The sequence below is a fragment of the Ictidomys tridecemlineatus genome, chromosome 8 (assembly GCF_052094955.1).
Source record: "Ictidomys tridecemlineatus isolate mIctTri1 chromosome 8, mIctTri1.hap1, whole genome shotgun sequence".
In the NCBI taxonomy this organism is placed as follows: Eukaryota; Metazoa; Chordata; class Mammalia; order Rodentia; family Sciuridae; genus Ictidomys; species Ictidomys tridecemlineatus.
In genome coordinates, this window is record NC_135484.1 from 29,394,793 (window position 1) to 29,405,274 (window position 10,482).

Sequence of the window (10,482 nt, forward strand, 5' to 3'; positions counted from 1 at the left end):
CTGCCTGTTTCATCAGGATGACTCCTGGGGTGGTGGGCAGTGCTGAGTGGGGCTTTCACTGAATCTTGGCCATGGGGAATCAGAGAGCAGAAGAGGAGGAAGAGCAGGGTGTGTGGACTCTGCCAACCACCCACGCCTCCAGCCATTGTACACTCAATGCTTTGATTGATGTTCAGTGTTTCCCTGATGGAGGGACTGTAGAAACAACCTGTGTTATTCCTAGGACCCAATAACAGCCCAAACCCCTTGATCCAGAGAGTGCTTTCATCTATATTTGTTTTGTTATACAAAGAGTGATGGACACTTTATAGGGTGCACGCACAAGTCGACCTGTTGGGATTGATGAAGGTTTTACCTTTTGGGCATTGAAGTACTAAATGAATAGACCCAGGCCTTTAGAGCTCCTTTCTTGCCCAATGATGATAACCATATCACCAAAACCAAACTGGCCTCAGCTGCTATCTTCACTCACTGTATTTATAATTCTAGGCATCATAATTTATGTTGATCTTGTCTGTGCCATTTTCTTGGAAGCTACTCATAGGTTAAAAACTTTTCTTTTCCTTAGAAGCTACTCATACTGCCCTAGATCATGTTCTGTTCACAGAGAGTTCAATGAATACCGTGGTACTTAGGACTGATTTACTTAACTTCCTCTCTCTCTCTCTCTCTCTCTTTCTTTCTTTCTTTCTTTCTCTTCCTTCCTTCCCTTCTTTCACTCCCTCCCTTCATTTCTCTTCCCCACCTTCCTCTTATCTTTCTCAAGAGATTGATTTTATTTTTCTCCTGCTTTTTAATAAACTGCTTTGTTCATGAGTCTCACATCAAGGACCTCTTTTCTATTTTCTTCATGTAATTTTTCTAGACATCCCTTCAAATTATAAAAGTGCTGAAGGTATAAGCCCTTCTGGAGGCAGTAAGATAACAAGTCTGGCAGAACTTTCCTTTTGGCACAAGTAGCACTTGAGTTTTCTTTTTCAGTTTCATGTTCCATTTTTTCCACCAAAGCTTCACCTCTGTACCAAATAACAGAGGGTCAAGAACACAAACCTAAAACACCCAGACCCAGTCTCAAATTGGAAGTAATTTGCTATAGGCCCAACATTTCCTGTATGTGCCCGTTTTATTGTATTTATTTTTATTTGTCTTATGATAGCTCTCCACATTTGCTTTACTATAGTTTCCTCTGAATCTCTCACATAGGTGTGGATGCTCCCAAGGGATAGATGGTGCTTCCTGTGAGCAGGCTGCACACTCACATTGAAACACACTTCAACAGAAGAAGCAAGAGCTAAGAATGCCTGAAGGCGGACTCTTTTGCTGTTCTAGACAATCAGCTGCTTCACCTACGGCTGACAGCATTAATGACATGTGATTTAAATATAAAAACAAAATTACCAAGTTATGGCATCCTATAATGAAGGCTTATGACTCTTGAACTTTTGTTGACAGCTTTTTTTTTTAAGCTTTGCCTAAGAGTTTATTGAAATAATAATTTTTTAACAATAATTTTTTTTTAAAAAAGGCAGAATCATGTGACCAAGTACTGTTCCAGAATTCAAGAGTTTTACCACTTATCAGACCTGTGACCTGCACATGTTATTTCACCCCCCCTATGTTCAGTTTCTTCAACTGTAAAATGGGAGTGATACTGCATACTTTATAGGGGAGTTGATTAAATTAGTAAATTTAATTAAATTAGTAAATTACTTCTTAGAAACTATAAAATCAGTGCAAAAACCATGATATACATAAATGCAATTGAGATTTGTTTTGTTATAGGAGTGGTATCAGGCAGTGTTGATTTCATAGGCCTCAGAAGGTGGAACTCAGCCCCTATATTCCCATGTGAGCTAGAACTCCAGAAAGTGACCTGTTATCTCCATTGGTCCCTCATCATACTATGACAACAGTGCACAGCCTGCTATCTCTCCTAACTCTCTGTCCCCAAAGATAAGCCATGAAGCCATTGGAAAGAGGTCATCCATCATGACATTGCTGGGTATAGTTATTCTTTAGGAACTTAGCTCGCAGTCTGGGTGGGGTGTGTTGGACCAGGACTGGCAGGAAACACAGCTGGACAGGCGCTGTCTTTCTGGCGCTGTCTTGTCTCTGCATGTTATTGTTTCAGGACATACATTATTTTTGTTCTTTCCCAGGAAACTTTAACCTTTCAAAAAGGCAATGGTGAAGATGCTCATTGACACTGACCTCAAAGACCATCTCTCAATGGAATCACTGGCAATTGATTTTTTTTTTCTCATCACCTTGTCCCTTTATTATCTCCTGGTGATAAACCCTATGTGGCTATTTTTCATTGTGTGGATAACCTAGCAACCAAGCTTTGTGAGCCCGTGTTTATATTGTTTCCAACAAGCCTGGTTTTCAGCTGGATCTGCTCCCACTACAACTCTGAGATAATAAGTCAAAATGAAAAGGACCCCATTGTGGTTGTAAGAACATGTAACAGAAATAGGTTTCATAAACAAGAGCAAAATATAGGTATTGTATACGTGCAAGAACAATGAGAACAAAGCTCTCTTGATGATGTTTACACATGTGAACCTCTAAAGAGTGAGAAGAATCATGAACATTTGGAGTTCAAAGAGCCTATTGTGCTCAATAGTGGTATTCCCATCTGAGTGCAAGAGATCACCAAGGTGACTCTGTGTCCACTAGCTGATTACCTGCCAAGGCCTAGAAACTGCAGGCCAAACTCAGGTGGCCCCTGAAACTTTCTCCTTTACTACTGAGCCCAAACATGTAGAGGCATAACAGAATGTTTAAAACAGCCACCGAATGGCCCCTCTCTTAAAAAGAGAGATGAATGTGCAGTCTTTTCGGCAGAAGATTCATGGTTATTAATATCATCAAACATATGAGTTCATATTGAGCCTGAACAATTAGATTTCTCTTATCAAAAGTTCAGGTACAGGGAGAAAGAAGGAAGCTTCTGAATTAGAGATTTGCTTATTGGAACTCAGGGTATGAAAAGGGGATATTTTAAGAGGGCTTTGGAGTCAGGATGACAAGAACTATTACCTTCATTCCCAGACAACCCTGGGTTCAAATCCTACCTCTGATACTTAATGTGTAAAGAGTTTCTACCCTCTTTCAGTCTTAGAATCCTCCTGTATAAAATGAGGAAGTTTATAAAGTTCTTGTTATGTTTTTTAAAAAAATAATGTATGTAAGTTTGTACATGATAGGTTTGAATAAATGGTATTTATTAATTAGCTGTTAGCTGAAGAAGACGGAAGAATAATATGACTTGTGATTTAATTTGGTATCTCATGTAGAGGAGACCTGCAGACAGAGTTACTTTGGTATAATTCTCCTGAATCAACTAAAGAAGCATTTCTGGAACCTCTACTATGTGCCACCATCCTCTGCTGTGTACTGTGGCAGGGATAGAAAGAAGTCACTCACACAGTCCAGGTTAGACATGGCAATAAATGTTCTCATGGGATTGTCTCCTATTTATTTTCATAATATGGTTTCTAACCTGTAGAGGACAAGTAACAAATATTTGCAGAATGAATAAACGGGGCAGCGAACAAATTTATTTATAATTAGAATATGCTTTCTCTACTGAAAGAAGCATGCAATTCAGGGGGAAAGATGCACATAAGAACTGTTGGAGAAAACCAGGAAATGAAATAGCAGAATACTCCATCGGCAATCAAAATGTTTTAATAGTCTTAACCAGTGGAATGAGGATGCTCATGAATCCTTCAAATGTCGATGCCTAACAGAGATTTCAGAAAAAAACAAAAACAAAAACAAAAACTGCTAACATATCAAATTGGCAAACCCTGGTATGGACATCTCTTGCATCCTAAGCCCAGGGCTAGACAAAATAAATACAAATAAAAATGAAGTTTAATGGAGACTCTTTTTTTTTTTTTGAGAGAGAGAGAGAGAGAAATTTTTTTTTAAATATTTATTTTTTAGTTCTCGGCAGACACAACATCTTTGTTTGTTGGTATGTGGTGCTGAGGATCGAACCCGGGCCGCAGGCATGCCAGGCGAGCGCACTACTGCTTGAGCCACATCCCCAGCCCCTTAATGGGGACTCTTGAGGAACTCACAGGTCACTAGAGCTGATTGTACTAAAGTCTTTATATGGTTACATGGGGTTAGACTAGAATTCCTACTGGATTGAGATTTTGCTCTGTATTTTACCGAATGTAAACAAAATATGCTTGCAAAATATGTTTGCAAAATATACAAATATCCTTCTATGCCAAAATATGCTTAATGCCGGCAATTGATAGAAAACTAATTTTAGCAAGGTATCTATATAACTCAGAGAATAATGGAGGTATGTTTAATAGCATTGGAATTATATCTTTTGCATTTTTAAACACAGTGAACTTTACATATTTAAAATTAAGTAAAAAGAGAAACATTCGTTATGTTTTTCCCCTAAGAATTGTTTTCTCATCTTAATTATTGGTTAGTGTTATAACCACTCACCACAATCCAGACCTCAGGCACCAAGCTTCTTCCTTTCTGTTATATTATTCTGCTCTAGCAGCTTCAGCAAAAGTTTAAAATAAAGGGGAGAAGAAGAAAAACTCAAATCAGTAATTTGTCACATTTACGAATAGTTCTATTTAAAAATTATGTAATAGGCAGAAAAGTGAAATTATTAACTGATAATATTTTGAGTGATCTGGATTTGACCTTCCTTGTCCATTTGGGGACCTATGAGTTCCCACTGTGGGCCCTGTGGTTCACCACTCACCCCCACTTTTGACCACAAATCCAAGTTGTTCAGTGCATCTCATTCTCCCTCAACTCAGTTATTATTTCAGGATTTCAAATATGACCCAAGTCAACAAAGCAAAATTCAATGCAATTTTGCTAGATTTTTTTTTCTGGGAAAGATATTATGAATTTTCCTTATGGATGTGGATTTAAGAGCACAGAGCAGCACACTGCTGCCATTTTATACCTTAGCCATGACGGCAGTAACATTGCTGAAAGTAGAGCCAAGATCCCTTGCTCAGCATCTCCTTTTTTTCCCTGACGAGAATAATTCCACCCCTTAGCGGTTGCTTTCTACTTCTTTCCTTCCTTCTGCAAAAAGTAACAGAATCAACTCTGCTTTTACCTTAGCCTCTTGCTCTCTACTTTGCTTGGTCTTTAAGAAGGAGAGAAGGAAGGAAGAAAAAAGGGAGGGAAGGAGGGAGGGAGAAACAAAGGAAGGAAGGAAAGAAGAAAAAAAACAATAAAAATGCCACCTGTAACCATCAATCAGTACATGTACAAATACACCATGTATTTATGTCAAAATACACTCTACTGTCATGTGTATTTAATAACAACAAATAAATTAAAAAATCAATCAACCAACCAAACCTCTCCCTTCATTCCACTCCTTTCAAAATTCTGAAAAGAAAGGCCTACACTTACCATCTCCATGTCTTAATCTTTTCCCCTCACTCCTTTACCCTCTCTCTGCACTGAATTCTAATCTCTTTCTTCCACCAAATTCTTCTTGCCAAGGTCATCAGTGACCTCAGTCACAAGAAATCTTGTGGCTGGCAGTTTAGTTCTGTCTTTTCAGCACGTTCAATTTGGACATTCTCTGTTCCTTTTGAAATACTACGTGCCCTTGATGTCTACAATGTCACACATGTTCTGTTTTTCACTAACATATTTCACCACTTTTCTGTTTTACTTCACAAGCTAATCTGTCTTTACACAGACTTAAAATGCCAGAATTCCTAAAACTTTATGACTCTATTTTAAAAAAAAATCAACCATCCATATTCCCTCCTAGAGAAATCCAGCTAAGCTCATTGCCTCAATCACCACCTGCATGTGGTTGACGGAAAATCATTATTTCTGTCCTTTCCACATTCTCGTATATCTAGATCTACCTTGACAGTTATTCTCCAAATATCTCAAAAATTCAGCTCACCCTCTTTCTCATCCCTGCCCCCAAATCTGTTCCTCCCCAATACTCCCATCTCAGTACACATCACAACCACCATCTTTGACAGTTTTAGCACAAATCCCTTATCCAGTTGCCTAATCATTCCATGTATTAATTACTAGAGAAGGATGTTTTAGTTTCCAAGTATAATTGTGGGTTTTTGAAAATTCATACATGCACAAAAATATAGCAATATAATTTGGCCAATATCATTCTCCATTACTTTTCCTTTCCCTTCCTTACTCTCTCCCCATGTACCCTTTCCTCTGTCCTATTGATCTCTCTTTGATTTTCGTGATTCCCCCCCCCATCGTATCCTCCACTTTTCTTTTCCTTTTTTTCCTCTCTAGTTTCCACATATGAGAGAAAACATACAACCCTTGAACTTCTGAGTTTTGCTTATTTCACTTTATATAATGTTCTGAACTCCCATCCATTTTCCTGCAAATGACATAATTTCATTTTTCTTTATGGTTGAATAAAACTCCATTGAGTATATATGCCACATTTTCTTTATTCATTCATTGATGGGCATCTAGGCTGGTTCTATAGTTTGGCTACTGGAACTTGTAGAGCTATAAACACCTGTGTGCATGTATTACTACACTATGATGACTTTAATTCTTTAGGGTAAATACTAAGGAATTGTTTAGCTGCCTAGTCTTTTGAGGAATCTTCATGCTGATTTCCAAAATGGTTAGACAAATTTACAACCCCACCAGTAGAGTAAAAGTATTCCTTTTTCTCCACATGCCCTCCAGAATTTATTATTATTTGTATTCTTGATGACTGTCTTTCAGCATAGTTTTGATTTACATTTCACTAATTGCTAATGATTTTGAATATTTTTCATATATTTGTTGATCATTTGTATTTCTTCTGTTGAGAAGTACCTGTTTAATTCACTTGCCCATTTATTAATCGGATTATTTGGGTTTGGGGTGTTAATTTTTTTTTGTTTTCATGTACTCTACTACATAAAATGGATGGAAATTCAGAACTTTATATGAAGTGAAATAAACAAAACTCAGAAGTTCAAGGGTTGTATGTTTTCTCTCATATATTAATTCTTCGTCACAAGAATAACTCACAAAGATTTTCTCCTATTCTGTGGATTCTCTCTTCCCTTTTCTAATTGTTTTCTTTGCTGAGTAGAAGCTTTTTAATTTGATGCCATCCCATTTATTAACTCTTGGCATTATTTTCTGAGTTTAGTGATCCTATTGAGAAAATAATACCTATATGCTGGAATGTTGACCCTATGTTTTCTTCTAGGAGTTTTATTGTTTCTGGTCTAATTCCATTTTGAGTAGTTTTTTTATGTGTGTACAGAGTGAGAAATAAGGATTTAGTTTCATTTTGCTACATATAGATAACCAGTTTTCCAAGCATCATTTGTTTAAAAGGTTGTCTTTTCTCCAATGTATGTTTTTGGCACCTTTGTCAAGGATTAGATGACTGTAGGTGTGTGGGTTTGTCTCTGTGCTTTCTGTTCTGTACTATTGGTCTATGTTTCTGAGTTTATACCAGTACCATGCAATTTTCATTACTACAGCACTATAGTATATCTTGAAGTCCTGTGTTGTGACGCCTCCAGCATTGTTTATTTGATTTTGAATTGTTTTGATTATTCTGGGTCCTCTATTCTTCTAGTTCTGTGAATAACATCATTTGGATTTTGATGGGAATTGCATTGAATCTGTATATTGCTTTTGGTAGTATGTCCATTTTACCAATATTAATTCTGCCTGTCCATGAACATGGGAATTCTTTCCATTTTCTGAGGTCTTCAATTTTTTCTTCAATGATTTCTTTAAAATCATTCATCTATAATTTTCATTGTAAATGTCTTTCACTTCATTGGTTAGATTTATTCCTAGGTCTTTTATTTTATTTGAGGCTATTGTGAATAGAATTGTTTTCCTGGTTTTTCTTTTTTCCTCATCAGATTTCATTGTTGGTATATAAGAAAACTACTGATTTTTGTATGCTGATTTTGTAAACTGCTACTTTGCTGAATTTGTTTATTAGCCCTAGTGGTCTTTTGGAGGAGTTTTTAGGATCATCTAAGAACAGGAACATATTAACTGCGAACAGTGATAATTTGACTTCTTCCCTTCCTATTTTTAATCCCTTTTATTTCCTTCTCTTGCCTAATTGCACAAACCTGTGTTCTTAGCCATTGTGCTATGAAGTCCTCACTCTGCCATATTACTTGTGGAAAGAGTAATAATAATTCAAAGGGGATGAGATTGCCCAGGAAAGTGTCATGAATATATGCCAATACTGAATCATGGAAAACATTAAATATGAGCAGTAGATGAAAGTAGAGGATTGGAACAGACTGAAAAGCATTTGTATCTTTGCCTGTTTTTTTTTTAAAGGAACATCAGATATCTTAACAGAGAGGACATAAATGCAGAGCTCATAATAAACATTTTGATAACTTTGTTGATGACAAAAGCATGAGTATTCTTAGGTACTACTTCCCTACAGTTATTTAATAGCATAATGTGAATGTTTTCTCATAATATTTTCAGCTGTGCTAGATTTTTTTTTAATTGCTGGAAATGAAATAAATAACCTGGAGATAACATAAGCTTTGTTAATATGTAAGAGAAAAAAAAATGAGTGTTTTCCTGGTAAATGTTAAACAATGGACACCAATATGAAGAAACCTGCCTTTATTCCTGTGGAGTCATCTTATTCCAACAAAAATAAATGATGATGCAGTTGGTTTTATTTATATTTATGAATGACTGTAATTTACTAATTCTTGGTATTCCCAATCCTTTTCCAATCACATGAACAGATTTTAATAGTTTGAATTTCCCCCTTATTTGTCAGTGAATAAAGACTGCTACTTTGGGCAGGATTACATTAATTCATGTTAGGAGACAGAAAGATAAGTGACTTCAATATAGCTGATAAAATAATATTTTGGCAATAATGTAGTCAATCATTGAAATAAATTTTGAAGACTGTGAAATCATTTGCTCTAGTCACATATGCCTTGGCTTTCTGAAATGTTTGTTCTTGTTGAAAGAAATTTTGTGGGCTCACGAATCCCTGGGTATGCTAAAAGTTTGTAAAAAACAATGAACTTTTTTTTTATTATCCTGTCTCTCAGTCACAGGGTAACCTGGATATATCTGTGTGGTGTAAAAAAAAAAAAAATCCTTTTCCCTTGAAGGTGGACCATCCAAAAGGATAACTTTATTATAACTTTACAGGACTATTTTAAAATAATGGAACTAAAAAGTACTTAGAGTAATCAGATGTCTCTGAACTCCAAGTAGAGAATAAAGCATTTGCATAAAAACCTGCCTGGGTCTCTGCTTTGCTCATCATGAGTTATCTCCTGCCTTTGCCAGAGGATGACAAGGGGATGAATGGGTGGTTTGACACAGAACATGCTGTGTGGATGCTCGAAAGACAGGTAGGCACTTTAACAAAAAAACATTTTGAATGCTACCTATCACTAAATTAGGAGTTTGGGGGTAGGGGAGAAAGAGTATAGAAATGATACTAATACAGTGAGAAGGACTCTCATTTCATCATAAGGATGAATGTAGATCTGCAGCAATTTGCAAATGACACATAATTAGGGATAGTTTTTGTAATGCAAAAATGCACCCTCTAATTATATATAGAAGTGATTGCAGATAATGATAGTTATCTACTAGGAATAGATTAAAGGATTGAGGGACTTATTTTTTTCCATCCCATTCGGACCTTGAGGTTTCTGCACTGACCCGTAGGGTGGCGTTAATGGAGGATGCTAAAGAATGCCTGTCTGGATTGTTGCAGGGGCTTGATTTACATTCCCCAGAAGCTTCTCTGTCAGGAGGCTTGTAAAATGACATCAGTCTCAAATCATTGCAGGCTTGCCAACTAGTCAAATAAATGAGGTGGGGGACAGGCCTCTCATTTGGATCAGTTTTTCAGACCCCACAAATGTCTTAGAATTTGGGGCATTTATCAGAAAACTTTCTCTGATTCTTACTTTCATAGTAGGACAGGTCCCTCTCAGCTTTTCTTTTCTCTTCCTTTCCTTTCCTGTTTCTTTTATTTTTTACTTACCAGTATAATTCTTGACCTCCTGTCATTACCATTAGCTTTGAAAGGCAGAAATATCTGAAATCAGTTGAAATTCTTGAGAAAACAAACTTATCTAAGGAATGCAAAACATTCCTACTTATTTTATTACCAAATAAAATTATTCCCTGGCATAAATGATTCTTATTTTCAAAATGGAAAAGCAAATTTATGAAATGGATTTGGTCAAAGAATAGTGTTTGCTTTGAGCACATTGGGATCATCTCTCCTGAACACAGCACTTAAATCCCACATCAGGTTCACCTGGCAAGCCATTGCCATAGATTTCCACCGTCGCCCATGGGTGAGGGGTGAAAATAATGAGATACACATAGTTTGCCTATCTAATATGCAGTTATTTGGCACAGATGGATATTATCTCTGAACTTTGATGAACAATATTGCTTGGTAATAAAGTGTGGAAAGGGCTTACAAAG

General features: G+C 36.6%; 1 long non-coding RNA gene across 10 annotated transcripts in view; it reads left to right on the top strand.

Moving 5' to 3' along the window:
- Nucleotides 1-8,952, top strand: part of LOC110598609 (uncharacterized) — a 34,081-nt gene extending 25,129 nt beyond the window's left edge. For 9 of the 10 annotated variants that reach the window (XR_013424833.1, XR_013424834.1, XR_013424835.1 and 6 more), the window contains one exon: nt 1,204-8,952. This is a non-coding gene — a long non-coding RNA (uncharacterized LOC110598609). The remainder of the gene's footprint in view (nt 1-1,203) is intronic. The other variant, XR_013424832.1, reaches the window with a different exon arrangement.
- Nucleotides 8,953-10,482: the final 1,530 nt, after the last annotated feature.